The sequence below is a fragment of the Myotis daubentonii genome, chromosome 17 (assembly GCF_963259705.1).
Source record: "Myotis daubentonii chromosome 17, mMyoDau2.1, whole genome shotgun sequence".
NCBI classification, from domain to species: Eukaryota; Metazoa; Chordata; class Mammalia; order Chiroptera; family Vespertilionidae; genus Myotis; species Myotis daubentonii.
Window position 1 is genome coordinate 7,559,430 of NC_081856.1, and position 21,984 is coordinate 7,581,413.

General features: G+C 42.6%; 1 protein-coding gene across 8 annotated transcripts in view; it reads left to right on the forward strand.

Annotated features, from left to right (window-relative positions):
• Positions 1-21,984, forward strand: part of SPIDR (scaffold protein involved in DNA repair) — a 285,105-nt gene that overhangs the window by 52,961 nt on the left and 210,160 nt on the right. Inside the window, exon 1 of one of the 8 annotated variants that reach the window (XM_059672703.1) lies at positions 17,480-17,610. The exons of the other annotated variants lie outside the window; for them this stretch is intronic. The gene's annotated coding sequence lies outside the window, so the exon portion shown is untranslated. Of the gene's footprint in view, positions 1-17,479; positions 17,611-21,984 lie in introns of those variants that run through there. 8 annotated transcript variants of the gene reach the window in all.

A 21,984-nucleotide genomic window follows, 5' to 3' on the forward strand; every position in this document is an offset into this window, starting at 1 on the left:
CGCAGACCTCCAAATCAAAATCTGGAGGTGGGGCCAAGCCATCCTTGTTTTAATAAGCTCCGCAGGTGATTCTGTGATTTGAGAGTTATTGAGATAGCGAGCCATACTGAGGAGCAGGAATGTCTAGGAGAGTGGCGTTGGAGCTAGCATGTTAGGGGCTGATTCGGACCTCAGAGCCCGTGAGCTCGGGTAAGGGCAGGAACACTAGCCTGAGGCCAGGTTTTATTTAATTGCCTTAACATGGTCAGAGAGAGCAGGAATCCTCAGTCATCAGGGACACAGCTGCTCCTCGACTGCTCTTTGGTGCAGTTGCCTAGCCCATAGGTGCCACATGCCTCACAGTCTTCTCGACAATCTCAGGCCGAGGTCTTGGAGTAGCCAGAGTGAATTGACGAGCATGTTGGCCAGTGTAGCAGTGTGAGCATAGCTACTAAGCCCAATAGATGTGGAAGGTGAGTGCTGTGGGGGCAGTGCAGGACGAGTGTGTGCATGTGTGTGTGTGCATGTATGTTCACACAGCAGGGCTGGTAGTAGTGCACACTCCCATGAGGTTGGCATGGTAGAGGCCTGAGAGGCTGTGAAGTGAGCTGGCCTGCCTGTCTTGTAGGGTGCTGATGATCACTTGTGCATTTTTAAAGACCCAGGATGATCTTGATGTGCAGTCAAAACCACCCATTTGAAATGCTATTACCATGGGAGTCTGATTGCTAGGTCTTCCTCTGTGCCGTATGGGCTGCAAGGCTGCCTGGAGCACGTCTCACTCTGCATAGTGCAGGGGCTTAACCCCATCGCAAGCATTTCCTCCCATTGCTCTTTGACCACACATCTTTCCATGTCAGTCATATCAGATTCCTGCTATTTCTAGAATATACTTTGTGTGTTTCTCTCTCTCTCTTTTTTTTTTAAGTGAAATAAATTAGGTATACACAAATGTAAAGAAAAATTAATGTACACCCATAAATCTATACAGCCTGAAAAATAAAACAGTACTGGGAGAATTCAGGCCCTTTCCACCATTTTCCTCTGTGTTCTCTTTTTCTAGCCAGGATCACTCATATACTAGATTAAAGCTCTTAACAAAATCCTTTTCTACCTTCAGGTTGTCAGCCTACATATTCCCTTCTGTCAAGTGATCTGACAAAGCAGTGCATTTGTGAGGGGTGTGGCTAATTCATGTGGCAAAAATATCTCTGGAGGGATTCAGAGGCATAGAAATGATAGTTGTTGTTGTTTAATTTATTTAGGTAGAAGAATATTTCAGATTCTTCCATTTCTTGGTTTCCCTTCTTTTCACATCCACTGCCCCAGCCTCCGGTAGTGAACTCTGAAGGAAGAAGCTACTTTCCATGCTCACGTTTGGAAGCATAATAGACATGTATGTTATTGAAATGATACTTTAAAAGCACAACCACTTTCAGAAGAGCAGAAACATGCTCTGTGCTGCATTTCAGTGTCGGGGTCACAGAGCTCATGTTTAGTCAAGAGAGCTTGGCAGCATCCTGCCAACTTGCTATCTAGGTGGTCATTCTCTCCCCTCTCCCTCCCCACCCCCAGTTTCTTATTTCCTCCCCCTCCCCCTCCCTCTCCCTCCCATCCCACTTTCTCGCTCTAGTAAGTGAAAGGAAAATCACTCTCTTCCAACAAAGTTCTGCAAGCTATTTTGGGGACATAAAGGAAGATGGCTGATGTGCCTGTAAAGTCTACTGCATTCATTTGAAGTTAGGAATCTGTTTTAAATACACTTGGATCATTGTTTCAAAAGAGAACATGGAGAAGGGGGAATAAGCTCTCTGTGTTCAGTTATTGCCCCTATACTGGTAAAAGTATTATTCTTCAGTTAATCTATAATAATAAAAGCATAATATGCTAATTAGACCAGACAGCTGAACGACCTTCCAGACGTTATTCCGGATGTCCTTCCTGACAACCTTCCAGACGAAGCCGTGGTAGAGGGGCTGAGGCAGAGGCAGCTGCCACGGTGGGCAGGGGCGCGACAGGTGGTTAGGGGCAATCAGGCAGGTAGGCAGAGTGGTAAAGGGCGATCAGGCAGGCAGGCGAGTGGTTAGGGGCGAGCAGGCAGGCAGAGTGGTTAGCAGTGATCAGGCAGGCAGGCAGGCAGAGTGGTTAAGGATGATGAGGCAGGCAGGTGAGCAGTTAGGGGTGATGAGGCAGGCAGGCAGAGGCGGTTAGGGGCAAGATAAGGATAACATCAGGTGGTATTGGTACAGAGGACCTTGAAGCAGATTGTGGGATGAGAGTGAACAGAAAAACCTTTGTGGAGCTTGACCATTCATGGCTAGGGTGTGTGACTGAGAGAGCAGCTCAGCAGAGGCCCAAGGCTGGGACTGGAAAGGTGAGGTGCCTAAATAGCTGATAGTGTGGCATTGTTAGTGGCAGTGTTAGACCTCGGTTCTTGTATTTGGCTGAGAAAGAATTCAGAACCAGGAAGAAGTTTATTTAGCCTTTTGGAAAAAAAAGCCACAAAGGCTAAAGAAGTGAGCCAACTAGGCTGCATGGACTAAGGAAACAAGTTACAGAGGCAGAAGAAGGGCCGTTGGAGCTTAAGAGAAAGCAAGCAAAGGATATTCTCCTACGGAAAGAAGGCAGGGACAGGGCCAGTGTGCTCTGGAGAGAGAACTGGTCCACTGGGTCCTGTGCCTTAAGGTATTTTTTAATCTGTTTTCTGAAGAGGTCCCGGGAGGATCTTAATATAATATTCATCAGCTTTCCAGATGTAGTCTTTCAGAGTCGTGGTCTCTGCTGATTGGTTGATGCTAGGGTAGGGAGTCATTAGTCTTTGCATTTGGTCCTGATGTCAGCCATGGAGTGGCTTCATCTGGTTTTGCTGCTTTTCTGGGCCTGCAGCTGAAACAACTAAGACTAGATGTTATCTCTAGTTTGAGGGAAATTATCTCTGTGGTCAGCAAACCTGAGACTTTGTTCCTAAGGTTATGCTGATCAAACCCTATTGTCCTGAGGGCTTAATGCTCCAGGGAGTGGTTGTGCAAGGGAGAGAAAGGGGTGTGTCAGGGTACTGGGCGGGGCCAGTTTGAATCAGCTGTCTGTCTCAGTTTCTCCATTCCTTTGTCAGGGAATGTTCCTAACTTCTTACTATCCTGCCTCAGTGTGGAATTGAATGATGGGGTTTGAAGTATGAGTGTGGGGTCCAGGGAACAGCTGAGTGTTGGCCTTGAGTGCTGGGATGAGGAGTTCGGATATCAGTGACTAGAATCAGGGGCTGCTGTGGTTCCTGAGTGGAGAACAGCGAGTGCAGTATTGGTGTTTATTGGTAGGCATGTGAGAGATGGGGCTTGTGCGCATGGACAGAAAGAAGAAAGTGGCAGGGAGGTCAGGTGAAGACAGCAGTTATTTCTAATGATCCTGTTCTAGACACATAGTATTCTGGAGAATGAAGAGGAGGGTGAGTTAAGATTTATTGATATTTCATTTTGATGTCAAAGAGATCATAGAGGTATAAATAAAATAATCATGCTAAAGCTGAGATTCTGGAGTGCTGACTGCCTGGTGCTCCGAGAAAGGGATACCTCTGAAGGTGAATGTCATTAGTTCAGTTGTATCATGTGAGGTTGAGTGAGTTATTCAAATCTAAATGTATTTTAGTCATTTGTGAAAATGAGTAGATTAAGGATAAAAGGGCAGGAGGCATAAATTTGAGAGTAGTCTGAAATATTTTGGTTATTGCAATGTCAGGATTGAAAAATAAAATTCCTGTATAGAGAAAACCCAAGTGCCCTATTTGTAATTAATGCCATAAAATTCTTTCTTGATGCCAAGTATTGTTTTTGTTATCAGAGACATGTGTGGATGGTCTTTCTCCATTGCTAGTGGGAGTGGGGTCCTTATATCTCGAGAGAAAGAATTTTCTGAGACTCGCATGGGAGGATGAGTGATCTTTATTTGTGTGGAATTACATCTCCACGTTTGCAAAGTCACATTTTACTTAATCCAGTCCTGGAATGCCGGGGTCCAGCCCCAGCAGGTCCAGGGGTTCCCAAAGGCGTAGATGGAGTCGGCGAAGAAGGAAGGACACGGAGACAGTGTTCAGTTGATCAGCAGCCTAGCCAGGATCTCCAGCCAGGATCTCCAGCCAAGTTCTGGTCTGGATCTCCAGAGAGGTTCTGCTGTTTATTGTCTTGTTACATCCGTATTTATACCAGTTGATTTTATTCCTGTCAATTTCTATTACAAAGGTTAGGGCGTTTCTTATCTCCATTCCAGGGAGTAAAGATTATGTAGCTTAAGCATGATTGTTTGTAGTGAAAGTGATTAACTACGCACCTGGCACTTAGTTAAGGAGTTTCATCCCCTCCCTGACTTCAGGGAAAAATCCCTACCTGGGGAAACAACCTTTCTCGGAGAGTTGACCTTGGTTAAAACACACAGTGCTAAGGGGAGCAAACATATTAAGAACAGGATGCTATATATGCCAGGTCCCTTGAAACATATGCTGTGCAGATGTTTCTATCCTGCAGCGACTGTGTCAAGTAGCAAGGATGGACTGGCTTCCGGCACTGGAAGATGTGCAACTGGGTCTGGTTTAGCATTGTGTGTGGGGCCCACATGGCTCTGGGCCAAGTGGGTGAATGCAGGAATGTGAGAGCTCTACAAGCCAGGAGTCAAGCCCAAGCAAACAAGAGAGCCTAGAGCAGGGGTGGGCAACCCCTGGCACGCGTGCCAAACATGGCACACCAGTAACTTTTGCTGGCACGCGAAACCCTCTCTTATAATCTTCCATTTACAATTTTTTTCTTAATATCGACTTTTTTATTTTTCAGATAAATTCAGTGTAGGTGCATCTTAGATACATAAATAATTTTACATAAGAAGTTATCTTAAAGACCATAGACATGGATTGACGAGAGAGGGGAAGAGCAATTTCTATGCCTCTGACTTAACTCTCCCTGCCTTCCTAGATCCGACCAGTGTTTTGGTTTCATCCACATACGCTTGTGAATCTTTGTTCTCAGTGATGAATTTTGTTAAGTCTCGTAATAGGAGTAGCCTGATGGATGAAAGTAGTAGCTCGTGCATATCTCTGAAGGTCACGAAATATAAACCTGATGTAAAATCTGTCATCAGTGATGGAGCAGCAAAAGTCCCACTGATAATATCAAATGGAGTCAGAAAGTTTTCTGTTAGACTATCAGTGTACATGTATACATTAAAAAATAAATGTATTTTTCATCATCATATACTGTGTTTTTGTCGCTCGAATGGATTTTATTATTTCTTCAAGGTTCTTCACATACATACACTTTAAGAGATATCAAATAGGCATAACATGTTCTCAAAAAATGAGGGTTGTCATGCAGAAGAATTTTGAGTCAGAGATTTTGCTGGTTTTGGCACGCACTCACAAAAAGGTTGCCCACCCCTGGCCTAGAGTGAGAGTGCCTTTGTTGAGGAGATTAAATATCTCAAATTTCCCGCCTTTGCAGTGGCTACGCCTATTCTGGCCAATGACCTGATTCCAGATGTGACTGACTGGCAAGAACCTTCCCTATTTCACCCAGACCTTCCTGGGCATGGGTTTCTTCTCTCCCTGTCCAGTGGCTTTCTGGGGAAGGTTAAAATGCAGCTTCCTGGCAGAGCTACACAGATGGCATGCCTGTACTATTTGACTTTCCCTGTGCTCCTTTCCAGTTACTCAGAACTAGGTTAAATTACAGGTATCATTTTGGTGCCAAGTTTTTGTGTTTTCTGCTGTATCAGTTGTGGTAGATGAAATTCTAAATTGACCCCCAACATCCTTACTCCCTGTTGTACCTGCATAATACCTGCCACTGCCACTGATGGAGTTTATGCCTATGATTAGGTTTTGTGATATAGCACAGTGGACTTTCAGCAGAGTTGACCCTCAATAGGCCTGACCTATCCATATGCCCTTTAAATCTATGTCTAGAGTTCAGAGCCTGAGGAAGTCAGAGTTGGAACAGGAGAAGGATTTATGTGCTGTTGCTGGTTTACAGTTGGAAGGGGTCACAGAGCAAGGAATATGGTGCATGTAGGAGCTCAAAACAGATTCTGTCCGACAGCCAGCAAGGAACTGGAGACCTCAGTCATTAAACCTCAGGAGCTGAGTTCTGCCAGCGAGAAGAATGAGCTTAGCATTGGATTTTTCTCCAGAGCCTCTAGACAACTAAGCTCAGCGAATACCTGGATTTCAGCTTTGTGATACCCTGAGCAGAGGACTCAGTTAAAATGTGAAGCCTTCCAGCCTATGGAACTAGGTATGAGCTATTAAATGAGTATGGCTATAAGCCACTGAGTTTGTGGTATTTGTTACACAGCAATAGAAAACTAATACAAAGTTTGTAAACAGCAAGCAGTTGAAGGGTACAGTAGAGTATCTTTTCATAGCACTTAGTGTACTGTGTTGTAACAGATTATTCGCTTACCATAAGTAGCCTGAATCTTACTTCATGTTGTAGTGGCATCATCAACAGAGTACTTGGTATTCAGCAAGTATTTGTTCAATGAATGAAGGTAAGGATTTATGAAGTGCTAGTTGGTGAAAGAAAGGCCGCTGAAGAAAAACAGGGAAGGTCAGAAGATGCAGATCCTAACACAGTAACCCAAAAGCCACATTAGAAATCGTAGGATGATGGATATTAGTGGTTGTTAACGGAGTCAGGAGTTGAAAAGTCAAAATGAAGATTTTGCCAGGGAAATCCCACTCCTGAGGGCAGATTGTTAAGAGTAAAATAGTGACCATTAAGACAAGATTTGAGTAATAAAAAACAGATCCTGGTGCCTCACATTGTCTTGCAAAAGTTAACATGCTGTGTGTCTTAATATAATGAGAAAAGTGGTTTCCATATACCAAGAAGAATTGTTAATAGTCTCCTTTTTGTTTATACCACTGTTAAGCATATACAAAGCCTACTATTGACTAAAAACATATATGCTGTACTCAGTTTCCTGTTTAATGGTGGAAAAGGCCTGTTCTGTGAATATTTGTAAGCATTAGGGAAAGAATTCTGGGCATGATAAAAAAAGTTAAAAAGGTGGGATCATAAATTCCTATTAAGTTTCTAATGTCATTAGATGAAGGTGATAGAAACAACTTCTACCAGAGGTTCCTTAGGCCTTATTATGAAAGTTGCATTAAACTAAAAATGATAGGTTGGGATATATCATGTAATGCCAGAGAACTGACTGATTATGTGTTTTTTTTAACTAGAATATATTTTGTGGGCATGGAAATAAGCAAACTTTAGAAGTTAGCCATTTATTATATAGAGACTTGAAACTTGTTGGGGGATGGATTTGAGTATGAATCCATTCCCCATATAGGACATTGCAGGGCATTATAAAATTAAGACAGATTTGACCATGATTCTATAGGATGTAGGAAGTTACATATTAGTGATAGTGTTTTTTCTCTATCCCTTTAAATTGATGCCACTATTAGATATTTTGCAAAAAAAAGGTTTCTGCAAGGAATAGAGGAGAGAGGCAGCTCCTAATGGAAGGAAAGTTGTCATGATTTGACTTTGGTGTGTGCGCTTCTACCCCAGCCTGCATTGGCGAAGTTTCAAATTTATAATCAGTGCTAACCTAAATACTACTTAATTTTTTAACTATATTTGAGACTATTCAGTATTTCTCAAGTTTTAAGACACCTAATTCTCTCTCGACTTCCTCTTCATCTTAGAAACTGCAATTTCCTTTGCAGGAACAACTTCCTGCCGAGTGCCGCTCTCTTCGGCCACTTCTGTATTGGATGCCCTGGGTTTTTACCTAAAGCCATAAATTTATTGCAACATTCGGCCATTTCATCACCCTATGAATTGAGAAAGTCTAGCAGGAAATCACAAGTGGACTGTTCCAGACACAAGCCTCATGTTTCTTGGTTGCTGTGTCATGATAGGCAGTTGGTGTTCATAATGGCAGTTATGAAGAGGACACTTTGTAGAAAAACTTCTTCTGTAGTGATATATTCGAGTCTAATAATCTGGAGAACAAAATAAATGTAGAAAAAATATTTTCACTTCAGTCTGAGAAGGACCCTATCAGTCAGTGCTGTTTTTCCTTATGGTCATATTAAGTTCATTAATTTCCAACAGTGACTTTTTTGGTTTGTCTGTTTGTTTGTTTTTTAAAATGTTTTGTGTTCTGGTCCCCCCTCACTCCCTTTAACAGAATGGAAAGAAATCTCCATTTGTTTTTCCTTCCATTCTCTCCCGTGTTCTGCTCTGCAAATCTGTTATATACTGCTAAACTCATCTTTTCTGTTCAAGAACAGATATCATGATCATTATTTCCTGAAAAGATGGCTTCCTTGACATAACAATAGGTCAGAACCTATCACGTCAATAGTATCTGTAAATTTTTGTTGTCTCCAGGAGGGTCTTTTTGTGTGTGTGACATCTAATGCAGACAGAAATCTGTCTGCTCTCCTCACAAAGTAGAAGGACCATTTTGGTTTCCTCCTCTGTCAACTGTCGTAGTGGTGCAAGGTGCGTGTCCCCTTTGTGGCTGTTTAGATGAAGCAGTTGCCCCTAAGGCTCCCATCATATAAAGGAAAGGTATATTAGGGAACGTTGTTTTTCTGCTGTTGTTATTTGAAGATCACGTAAAGAGAAGTTTTCATAAGAAATATGTTTAGAATTTATTTACTTCATATTCTCCCTTACAGTAAATTTGTTTATGCCAATCTTTATTCTAAGAGCCATGCATACATAAACCAATTGAGGCTTTCAAGGAGTTCATAGTCTCAAAGAATGGATAGACAGATAGTTGTAGTACATAGAAATTCAATAATAGAAATGGGTACAATATCTGCTGGTGACAAGAAGAAAAGCCCTATTTAACATCCATTCTAGTAGATATATGGTATAGCAAGTATAGGAAAATATTAAGTGGTAGAATCTAGATAGTGGATATAGGGGTACTTGCTGTAAAATTCACTCATAATAGAATGTTGGGTGTGAAAAGGAAGTTTTCATAGATGTAGGATGTTTGAAGAAAGTCTTCAACACTGAATATGAGTTTGCCAAGTAGGCAAGAAGAAGGAAGGGCATTTTTAGGAAAAGAAATAGTGTATAAAAAGAAAAAGCAAAAAAGAAAGAAAAACCAACATTCTGGGAAAAATTTAATAATTTGGTATAGCTGAGTTAGTCTTTTAGGAAAGACTTTTATGGAAGAACAGTAGGTACTGCGATTGGAGAATTAAGATCATGAGGGACTTGAATGTCAAACTATTTTCTTTTTATTTATTTTTACAAAAAATAGGGAGAGTTCTCCCATATTTAACAAAATAAAACTGACATCTTTCTTGACTACACTTACACTGCAGCTTCTGCCTTATCTATTCCCCAGCCTGTGTGAAGCAGAATTCCTCGAGACACATCCTTAACCAGTTAATGCCACGCGTCCAAAACAGAAACCATCCCTCTGTGTCTATAGACGCTAATGGCCTACAAAGGGTTAAGTCTCTACTGTCTCTCTCCCATCTCCAATCCAACATCTGCCACTCTCCTCCCATGGGTGCTGCTCTCCAAGGCCACAAACGACCTACAGGCAAACTCTCCGTCTCTATTCTACATGGCTGATCAGCAGCACTGGCACTACTGGTCATTTGCTCCTCCTTAAAAATAGCAATCAGATTTTTTTTAAAGGGAAGAGAATGAAAATCATGCTGCATCATGGAACTGTTTTGTTTCAATTATAGCCCTGTGAGTCTTGCTGGGTGAAATCGTGACCAAGAAAGTTTAAAACTGTGATAGCATATGGGTTCAGATGGGCCAGGTTGGAGTCCCAGCTGTCATTACTTTGTACTTGGGAACAAATTACTTCACCTTCTCAGGCCTTCTGTATGAAATGAGTATAAAAATACCTATCTAGCCCTGACTGGTTTGGCTCAGTGGATAGAGCATTGGCCTACAGACTGAAGGGTCCCAGGTTCGATTCCCGTCAAGGGCATATACCTTGGTTGTGGGCACATACCCAGTGGGGAGTATGCAGGAGGCAGCTGATTGATGTTTCTCTCTCATCGATGTTCCTAATTCTATTCCTCTCCCTTCCTCTCTGTAAAAAATCAATAAAATATATTTTTAAAAAAACACCTATCTCGTAGGGCTATAGTAACGATTAAAAGGCATCATGAGCCGAGACCGGTTTGGCTCAGTGGATAGAGCGTCGGCCTGCGGACTGAAAGGTCCCAGGTTCGATTCGGGTCAGCGGCATGTACCTGGGTTGCGGGCATATCCCCAGTGGGAGATGTGCAGGAGGCAGCTGATCGATGTTTCTCTCTCATTGATGTTTCTAACTCTCTATCTCTCTCCCTTCCTCTCTGTAAAAAATCAATAAAATATATTTAAAAAAAAAAGGCATCATGAAAATAAAGCCTCTTGCACACAGTAGTTGCTTAAAAAAAAAAAGCTAGGGAGAACTTATTAAAAACTAGAGGCCTGGTGCATGAATTCATGCACCAGTGGGGTCCCTAGTCCTGGCCTGTGGGGATTGGGCCAAAACTGGCTCTCCAACATCCCCCAAGAGGTCCTGGATTGCAAGAGGGTGCAGGCCAGGCCGAGGGACCCTGCCAGTGCATGATTGGGGCTGGGGAGGGACCCCAAGAGGGCTCCAGGGCGTGTCTGGCTTGTCTCACCCAATCCCAATCAGCCAGACCCCAGCAGCAAGCTAATCTACCAATCAGAGCATTTGCCCCTGGTGGTCAGTACGTGCCACAGAAACTGGTCGAATGGTTGGACACTTAGCATATTAGGCTTTTATTACATAGGATGGCTAGTTCCTACCAGGTGGTTGGAAACCCTCAGCCTGGAACTCTGGGATGTGGTAATGACCTTTTTATCCTAACTGCTGGTATCATTTGCCTTCTAGCTCTGCCATACTGACCACATCACAGCTCCCTAAACAGAGCAGGATCTTTCTTTCTTCAAATTTTTGTTCTGGTTGTTACCTTTGCTCAGAGTGCCCTCTTCTTCTCAACCTCTGTCCCACTTGTGAAATACCGACTTATTTTCAAGTCACCCATTCTAGGGAGACTTTTTCATCAATGTGCCTTGTCCATAACCTTGGCCCCTGTATCCCTATGAATCCTCCCATACCCCACATATATTCCTTCTTTATTGTAAGTTTCTTGAGGGTAAGAAACATATCTTATTTATCTCTTGTCCCTGGCTTAGAACAGTGCCTGGTACATAGCAAACATGTAATCAGTGCTTGATGAATGAGTAAGGATCGGCAGGCTTACAGTTGGTATAGCCTTTGTTGGGCATTAGGATAAGACAAGATACTATTTGTGTTCTTAAGAACCTTATTGTGCTTTTCATACTTTTCATTTAATCCTCATGATGACTTGGTGAAGTACCTAGTATTTCTACTCTTTCATACTTTGAGACATTGTTCAGGTTATACCTCTAGTCAGTGCTAAAGCTGGAATTTACAAGCAGCTCTCTCTGAGTCAAGGGCCAGTTCTATTTCTACTGCATCAGTTTGAAGCTGTCTTGTTAACCTTGGTTATTTCTCATATTGCCTGGAACATTGCTTTGCATGTATATGTCAGGGAGTTAAAATGTTCTTTTAGTTGAATTAGTGTCAAAAGTGAGTCATTTTTGTGGTAAGAACAATACTAGTAATCTTACAAATGATATCTAACTTGAAAGAATTAACACAAATTTTAAAATTCTTATCCAGGGTTAGATTCTATTTTAGGTACAAAGGAAATGGAAGAAATACAAGGGCTAGAATTAGAATAGGGCCTTCTTGAACTTATTCCTTACTTACTAAGCTAGTGATCTGAATGTGGGAAGTAGAGGTAAACATGAAAATATTTAGATCACTGTTATGGAGCATATTCCTGAAATGGTATTAAAAAACTTGATTAAAAATTTCCAGTTCATCAGGGAAATAGTATTTCAAATAGTGCTGCTACTTTTATAAGTAAATGATAAAGATCACAAACTTCTCTTTAGAAAGGCTTATAAAAATCATATTTGGCCTGGCTGGCATGGCTCAGTGGTTGAGCGTCAACCTATGAACCAGGAGGTCACAGTTCGATTCCCAGTTAGGGTACATGCCCAGGTTACGGGTCTGATCCCTAGTAGGGGAGTGTGCAGGAGGCAGCCAATCAACGATTCTCATTATTGATGTTTCTATCTCTCCCTCCCTCTCCCTTCCTCTCTAAAGTCAATAAAAATGTATGTAAAAAAAAATAATTTGTCAAAAATTTCATAGACTATCCCTGTATTGCCAGTTTTATTTCAAAAGACTGTCATTGTCTAACTCTTACTTAGGGTACTTTAAACATTTCTAATCCAAGAAAAGTTTCACTCTAGATTGTGGAGAAAATTGAATATGATTAGTTAACCTGATTTTGATATTTTGAAGGGGAAATACAAACATTTGAGATTTCCAGGTTTAAATTTGGCAGTGGTCTAATTGAAAATTGTCTTTCTAAAGAAAAAGGTTACTGCTTTTTATTATGTGGGTTTACCAATATCCATATCCAAAATAAGTCAGTATTTCATTGATGTGCAAATAAGGGAGGATTTCAGTCGTATTACTGAGTTGTTTAAAATTTCTATTGAATTCACATTAATATTTGATTGTATTGAAATGTAGTATTCTGGCTTAAGTTTCATTTTTTAGAATTCCAAATTAAAAAGAGAAAGTAAAAAATATAATGATCTTCAGATAATAATAAATGTCCAGGGTTATAGGCCTAGGAAAAATGAATCTTGTAAAGTGCTTGCCCCTCAGGTTTACTTTTCAATTGCTGCTGTCCATGGTGATAATCATGTGTTCGTTTCCTCCTTCCCCCCCGCCCATTTAATAAAAGTTGTGCTGATGATGCACTGTTATCATCTGTTCTTTTAGGTTAACGTGTTTTACTCATGAGAGATGCGGTGCTGGTTTCCACTGAGCCATCTTTTTTTTGTTGTTCATCTGGGAAAATTTTAAAAATAGGATTAAGACAAATGTGAAGAAAGTCAGTTAAAAGGGATTTCAGAAGAAGGAAAGGTAGATAACCTGACATTTCTCTCATGTTAAAGTTAAAATAGCATAACACTTTGCCTCTATTCTTGGCCTCTTTGTGACAGTTTAGTTTTAGCTGAGTTGTAACCTTCTGATTTATTCTGGACAACCTGACTTTTAATTACACCTAATTTAATCAAGGGTACAAAGCCTTCTTTTTCAAGAAAGGCCATTTAAAAAAGAGGCAGTGTTTAATTTTAATAGATAAGACCACATGGATGTTGTAACCAAAACTGGCAGACAGTTCTGAAGGCATGTGATTTATTTTTTTTAAATCTAGTTCACATATTTAATTCATTTCTTTCACTCTTTCTTTTTTGGTTTTGGTAAAATAACCCAAGAGTTAATAGCTGTTAACAAAGCACTCTTTTTTTTTAAAGCACGAATTCACCAGTGAGGTCCCTTGGCCTAGCCTGCAGGATCGGGCTGAAACTAGCTCTCCAACATCCCCCGAGGGGTCCCGGATTGTGAGAGGACCCAGGCCAGGCCGAGGGAACCCACCGGTGCACGATCGGGGCTGGGGAGGGATGTGGGAGGTTGGCCAGCCAGGGAGGGACCTTGGGAGGGCTCCAGGGTGTGTCTGGCCTGTCTCACTCAACCCCAATCAGCTGGACCTCAGCAGCAAGCTCACCTACCGGTTGGAGCATCTTTCCCCTCGTGGTCAGTGCATGTCATAACGACTGGTTGACTGGCCGGCTGTCTGCCCCCTGGTGGTCAGTGCACATCACAGTGAGTGGTTGAGTGACCTTAGCATATCATTAGCATATTATGCTTTGATTGGTTGAACGGATGACTGGACACTTAGCATATTAGGCTTTTATTATATAGGATGGATTAACATGGTTTTGTTTGAATTCCACTTTAAACCAAGTATGTTCTCAAGGGTGAGGTTTCCAGAACTACCTTTGCTGTTTCTAGTTTTTGTTGAAGCTAAAACAGTCTGACACTTTTTTCATTTTGTTCTTCCATGAGTGTCCAAGAGTAATTGTTTTCAGAGATGACTTATCTCCATAATATTGTTTTAGCTCAGTGTGACTAATAAAAGGGATCATATAATAAGTGTATTATTTACTGTACATTATCTTTGAGTTATTGAAATAGTGATGAAATAAGCATTATGAAACATTATGCCTTTTAGGTTCCTTAATATTAATGACTTTACTGGTTCATCTTTATTGAATGCCATGGTTATGAAAAAATACACAGGACAAATTTCTTCTTTAGAGATAATCCACTTTGCCTTTTGGCGTATTTGTAGCACTTGAAGTTAAATACACAAAGTGGGGCAAAAGTAGGTTTACAGTTGTTTGTATGGACAATAATACAATCCTATCTAATAATAGACAAACATGGTAATTGATTGTACCTTCACTATGCCTCCCATTGGCTAATCAGCGAGATATGCATATTAACCGCCAACAAATGTGGTGATTAATTTGCATACGTAGGCGCGAAGCGGGGGAGCGAAGACTGAAGGCGGCTCTGGCCGGACCAGCGAAGACTGAAGGCAGCTCCGGCCGGAGCGAAGGCCTGGGTCCCGGGTGCCAGAAGAAAACCGGTGCCGGCAGCCAGGGGAAGGGAAGGCCCATTGCACGAATCTTTTCGTGCAACAGGCCTCTAGGAATTCATAAATAACAATACAAGAACAATCTGTTTCACGTATTTACAACTGTAAACCTACTTTTGCCCCGTACTGTGTGTGTGTGTGTGGTTTTCTAATTTCCCCTTATTCTTTTGGTTGGCATTATTTTCTGGACAGAGCCTGGAATAGTGTGTGGAGAATGCTATGTGATAGTGTGGCTTGCTGAGATTATCCCTTAACCTGTTGTGTGACTCTGGACCACTGTATTTAAATCATTTAATCTTCCTCTGTATCAGTTTATCTGGTTTGTCTTCATTTATCTTTTTTTAAAAAATATATTTTTATTGATTTCAGAGAGGAAAGGAGAGGGAGAGAGACAGAAACATTAGTGATGAGAGAGAATCATTGATCGGTTGCCTCCTGCACACCCCCCACTGGGGATCAAGCCTGCAACCTGGGCATGTGCCCTTAACTGGAATTGAACCTGGGACCCTTCAGTCCACAGGCCAATGCTCTAGCCCAGCCGTGGGCAAACTATGGCCCGCGGGCTGGATCCGGCCAGTTTGAAATGAATAAAACTAAAAAAAAAAAGACCATACCTTTTTATGTAATGATGTTTACTTTGAATTTATATTAGTTCACACAAACACTCCATCCATGCTTTTGTTCCGGCCCTCCGGTCCAGTTTAAGAACCCATTGTGGCCCTCGAGTCAAAAAGTTTGCCCACTCCTGCTCTAGCCACTGAGCCAAACCAGATAGGGCATTGCTTTCATTTATCTTAAAGGAATTTTGTGAGGATGATTTTTGAAAGGGTTAGGGTTGCCTTCTGGTGTTGAGCTGTATGAGTTTTTCATATATTTTGGAAATTACTCCTTATCAGATGTATCATTGGCAAATATGTTCTCCTATACAATGGGTCCCCTTTTGGTTTTGTTGATGGTTTCTTTTGCTGGGTAGAAGCTTTTTAGTTTGATGTTTTCCCATTTGGTTATTTTAATCTTTCTTCCTCTTGCCCTAACAGTGGTCGGCAAACTGTGGCTCGGGAGCCACATGCGGCTCTTTGGTCCCTTGAGTGTGGCGCTTCCACAAAATACCGACTTCTGCGCATGGGCCACGAAGTTTCAATCGCACTGTACATGCGCGCCTGCACGTGGTATTTTGTGGAAGAGCCACACTGAAGGGGCCAAAGAACCGCATGTGGCTCACAAGCCGCAGTTTGCCGATCACTGCCCAGGAGATGTACCAGCAAAAATACTGCTATGTGAGATGTGTGGAATTTTACTTGCCAATATGTTCTAGGGTTTTTATTATTTTGTGACTTCAGTTTAAGTCTTTAATTCATTTTGAGTTTATTCTTGTGTGTGATGTAAGTTAGTAGTCTAGTTTAATTTTTCTCCATGTACCTGTCCAATTTTCCCAGCACCATTTACTGCTCTTGCCTCCTTTGTCAAATATCAATCGACCCTAAAGGCATGCGTTTATTTCTGGGCTCTCTGTTGTGTTCCGTTGGTCTGTGTGCCCGTTCTTATACCAGTACCAGATTGGCCTCTGGCCAATCTGCTCTCCTCCACGGAGCTCAGCGCTGCTTGGTGAACTTTGACCCAGGAGGTTCCTTTTTGAGCCTTGTCGTTTCTCTTTTCCCCCTTTCTCTTAAGATGCCTTTGCCATGCTGTTTTTTATTTTCTCCTGGGGCTTTGGACATTATGTGGTGGAGTGGTGCTTCGTGAACCCACATTGATAGAACTTGAGTTCTGTTGTTGTCATCGGGCTGGAATTTGAGGTTGGAAACATACTTAGTTCAGGAAAGACAAGCCAAGTGGTTTGCAGAGGTGTACCCATGGGTGTAGCTTGTTAAGCCTGTTTACCTCAGGAAAGACGGGTGTTTTTTTCTTCTTTTCAATGTGCGAGAAAATCTATAGCTTTTGTTTTCCCTCTCTATCTGATTTTCATGAATAAAGTTTCAGTTACAACACATACACCAAATAGACAGGGAGAGTATATCTCCTGTCAGTAGTTTAAGACTCTCTGTTGCCTAGAATTGTGTTGCTTTCATTGATTTTTTAATCCCAATAGAAAATAAAGTTCTGTTAGTAGCTGGGAGTCTGAGGTCCTCTTGTGGTTTTGCTGTTCTTTTTCATACAACCAGGGCAGTTCTTGATAAATTGCCAGAGACTGATCCACATGTTTAAGGGGTGTGTGTGTGTGTGTGTGTGTGTGTGTGTGTGTGTGTAAGAGAGAGAGAGAGAGAGAGAGAGAGAGAGAGAGAGAGAGAGAGAGAGAGAGAGAGGATTCCGCTGGAATTTAAAGACTGCATAAGTAATTATTTTGGTGTCCTCCCCTCCCACTGCATCCATTGTAGCCAGAGTGATTCTTGATCCTTACATAGCAGGCCCTCAATTGATTTGTAATAAATTCCACTTTACAACTGGAGTGGAAATGAAAGCTTTTGCTAACTAAATTTGCTGGTTTATCAGCCTCTAGCACTCTTTCAATTCCCCTGGTTTTTAAGAGCTGTCTTGGTTTTGGTGATTTGACTTGCCACAGCTACCATGGCATATCTTCTGTAGGGTTTTTGCTATTGTCCCCACCTTGCAACTCTTTGGATTTACAAGTTTCTAAGCAGGCAGGGCCTTATAATTCTCATTTTCTTTTCTTAAAATGCTACTGACTGTTCTTACTAGTAGTGTGACTTTCAGAAAGGGAGGCTGAACCCAGAATTAACATGGTGAATTCAGCTTGGCTCTCAGTGATCTCATAAGATTCTCTATAAGGCAAGTCTGGGCCTAGTCCGTATTGGATGGGAAGCCTCAGAGAGCAGAAACCAGTGGGCTGCAGGATGTGGCCTGGGGAGGCAGGCCTGGCTCTGTGAGTCAGGGCACAGCCAGCACCTGCCCCATGGCAGCAGGTGCACAAGGTGTCTTCGCTGAAGCAACCACCCATACCTTCTCGCCTAGGCTTAAACCAAGATCTTGAGACTTTGGTTTTTGCATGAAACATAAGTCAGGTGAGCTGTTCTTTGTTTTATAATTGGTTATTTCAAGTAATAATTTTAGTTTAGTTACTTTTTTTTACCAGCTGGGTAAAAAAGTATTTAGCTACAAAGGTGTCATTTAAAAATAAGGAAGTGATCATTTATTATTGATACTCCACTGTTGCTCTTTGTGTGACTTGTTTATAAATTTTAGAATGAAAAGCTGTGATTTCTGAGAGAGCAGTGATTCATCTGGCTAATTTGTTTCATTTGTTATGGAGGTAGCTTTACCACAAAGGCATTGCAGTTAGACTGACTGGTTCTTTACTTTGTTAGTAGACACAGTTTTTATCTAAGAGGACTCTGCACATATAAACTTTCATACATGGAATTAGGTTAAGATTTGATTTACAGGAAATGGGACACTCCAGTTCAGGGGTAGCTCTTTAATTATTTAAATGCTATATTTACTTACAAAATTCTTTCCTGGACAATAAATTCCCCATTTTTGATGGGTGTGATGGTTTATCTTGATGTAAGAGATTGTGTGTGCTCTCTCTGCCCCGATCTGGAGGACTACAGGGTGTGGCAAAGTAGGTTTACAGTTGTGGGTATGCAAAACAGAGTTTATTCTTGTATTATTATTATTTATGAATTATTGTATTATTTTCCACAGGAACAACTGTAAACCTCTTTTGCCCCACCCTATAGTGTTTGTATTATTGTCTCTTGCTTCCTGTAAACTCTAAACTTTCATTTGTCTGGATTTGTCTGTGTATCTTAAGTATCCACTGTACTTTCCTGCCTCATATGCTTTGTTCTCTCTGTTCTCATCTTCATCTGTTAAGAATTTTCCAATCCTTTGAAACACAGTAGAGGTTTTATTTCTTCCAGTTGTGTCTGCTAATTTCATATTAGTCAGAAATAAAAGCTTCATTGTTTGCCCATTCAAAACATTTAGTGTGAGCCATATTTATAATATCTCCTTTATTTGATTTCAAGCTCTTTATGGAACTGTGTCTCATTAAATTTTCTATCTTGCATTAGCCTTATACTTAGTGCATACTGTATTAATATTTGTTTAATGGAACATTTTCCCTATTTGAAAATATTTAGCAGATAGTTAAGCCACTTGGTTGCAAGTAACAGAAAACAAATCTACCTAGTTTAAGAGGAAGAGTAAATTTACTGGATTCGTGCTAGTGTATTCTGAGGAATCCTAATATATAAAAACCCAGGATCCATAACATCCAAAGTGACCAAAGGTTTAACTGACCAGAAGTCAGTCCTGCAGTCAGTGCTGGGTTGCCGTGGCGACCCAGCACTGATGGCTGCCAGTGCAGGCGTGGCGACCCAGCACTGACTACTGAGGGGGCTGTGGATCAGGCCCAAAGAGAGGCCTGGAGAGAGAACAGGGTCTGATCTGTAGCCTTCATGGCAGGTGTTGATCAGCCCTTGCCTCTGTCTTTCTCTTGGGGCCTGGCTAGCAGCCAGGGCCTCTCTTTCTCTCAGGCCTCCGCTGGGGCTGCTGATCAGCCCGCCTTTCTTTTTTTTCTTTTTTTTTTTTTTTTAATATATTTTATTGATTTTTTACAGAGAGGAAGGGAGAGAGATAGAGAGTCAGAAACATCGATGAGAGAGAAACATCGATCAGCTGCCTCCTGCACATCTCCCACTGGGGATGTGCCCGCAACCCAGGTACATGCCCTTGACCGGAATCGAACCCAGGACCCTTCAGTCCGCAGGCCGACGCTCTATCCACTGAGCCAAACCGGTTTCGGCCAGCTGCCTTTCTGATCAAGCCCATTGATAGGCCTGGAGATGCTGACTGGCATAGAAACCGACCAATCAGAACCAAATCTGGGTGAAATGCAAGGAGCCAATGGCTGCCTAGGAGGCAGAGCTTTTGATGCTAATTGGCATAGAAACTGACCAATCAGAACCTAATCTGGGTAAACTGCAAAGGCAGAACCTAAGGTGAGGGCTGAGGAGGGGTTTTAAGGGCAACAGCTGTTTGGTGTAAGGTGAAAGAAAGCGGTTCAATTTTTTTTAATATATTTTATTGATTTTTTACAGAGAGGAAGGGAGAGAGATAGAGAGTTAGAAACATGGATGAGAGAGAAACATCGATCAGCTGCCTCCTGCACATCTCCTACTGGGGATATGCCCGCAACCCAGGTACATGCCCTTGACCGGAATCGAACCTGGTACCTTTCAGTCTGCAGGCTGATGCTCTATCCACTGAGCCAAACCGGTTTTGGCGTGGTTCAATTTTTTAATAACCAGTTTGGCAGTATAGTGCATGGGGCTGGCTATCAGTCCAGATATAGGGATTATGTATTTTTGTCTGCCAAGAGCATCTCCTGATGAAAAAGGCTCCCCCCCCCCCCACCTCCATTTAAGCAATCCTATCCTATATAATCTGCCTATACTACTAAAAGGGTAATATGCTAATTAGACTGGGTCGACAGGCCATCTTCCAGATGTCTTTCTTCCTTCCAGACAAAGCCAAAATGGTGGGGGCCAAGGCAGAGACCATTAGAGGCTATCAGCCAGCAGTTGGGGGCGAGATCAGGCCAGCAGAGAAGGGCAATTGGGGGCAACCCGGCTGGCAGGGATGGGAAGTTGGGGGTGAGATCAGACCAGCAGGGGAGGGCAGTTAGGGGTGATCAGGCAGGCAGGCAAAGCCAGTTAAGGTCTATCAAACAGGCTGGCAGAGGGGTTAGGGGCAATCAGGCAGGCAGGCAGGTGAGCTGTTAGGAGCAGCAGGGTCTCAGATTGTGAGGGGGATGTCTGACCACCTGTGGGATCGGACATCTCCCATGGGGTCCCCAATTGGAGAGGGTGCAGGCTAGACTGAGGGACACACTCCCCCCACTCCCACCCCCCGTGCACGAATTTCATGCACCGGGCCCCCAGTCCTATATAATAAAAGCCTAATACGCTATGTGTCGAGTCATCCATTCAACCAATCATAGTATAATATGCTAATGATATGCTAAGGGCACTCAACCGCTCGCCATGATGTGCACTGACCACAAGGGAGCAGACAGCCGGCTGATCAACCAGTCGCAATGGCGTGCACTGACCACCAGGGGGGCAGACTCTCCGACTGGTAGATTAGCTTGCTGCTGGGGTCTGGCCAATCGGGACTGAGTTAGAGGGGCCAGACACACCCTGGAGACCTCCCACGGTCCCTTTCTGGCTGGCCAACCTCCCGCATCCCTCCCTGACCCCAATTGTGCACCGGTGGAGTCCCTCGGCCTGGCCTACGCCCTCTCCCAATCCAGGACCCCTCAGGGGATATTGGAGAGCCGGTTTTGGCCTGATCCCACAGTGGGAGCGCCACTCAGCCAGAAGCCTGGCTCGATGAGGCCCACCCACTAATCCTCCCCATTGTCCCTAACTCCTGTCCTAGGCTGAGGAGCCTGGGACAAGTGGATGGACCACTCTTCTTCCTTCCACTGGGGCCTCGGTCCCATAGCTGGCTCAGGTAGGGTCAGTGGCAGCTGGGGACGGTCACAGCGTGAGTGTCCAGTGTCGGGGATCGAGGAATGTAGCTGGGCCTGAGGCCAGGAATGTGAGGCTGTGGCCTATGGTCCTGAAGTTCTCCTGATGTGGGATTAGGGGGTTGGAAAGTGGGAAGGGCAGAGACAGGGAGTGTGGAGGGGCCCAGTGCTTAGAGTTTGTGGGGGTTCACCCACTTGTCAGTGCCCCTGTACAGGAAGCCCACTCTTATTCAGAAAAATGTCAACAGTGCTGAGGTTGTGAAAGGCTGTTCTAGGATGAAATGCAAAACTTTAGGGAACTAAATGAAAAGACATTTCAGAACAAAAAGATGAACTTAAATTTGGAGTTATCAAGTAATCTATAAAGTTTTTAGTGTCAAGGATCTTAATTTTCAAACAAAATTATTCTTTTGTTTATGGCTTATTGTTAATTTTTATTGAGAAGCTGTGTTATAGGGGAAACATGCGACTTATTTATGGATTAGCAGCTGCCTACAGTAATTTAGGCATGTAACTGAGATTGTGAAAAGGGTAGAGGAACTAAGCTATTAATTTGAGGTTTTCTTTTCTTTTTTTTTTAATATATTTTATTGATTTTTTACAGAGAGGAAGGGAGAGAGATAGAGAGTTAGAAACATCGATGAGAGAGAAACATCGATCAGCTGCCTCCTGCACACTCCCCACTGGGGATGTGCCCGCAACCCAGGTACATGCCCTTGACCGGAATCGAACCTGGGACCCTTCAGTCCGCAAGCCGACGCTCTATCCACTGAGCCAAACCGGTTTCGGCAATTTGAGGGTTTTTTTTTTTTACTTACTTTTTCTTCTTTTAAATGTTCCTAGTAACAGGTGACAACCCAAGCAGTTTTTTGAAAGAGATATGGGGATTGGTGATGTC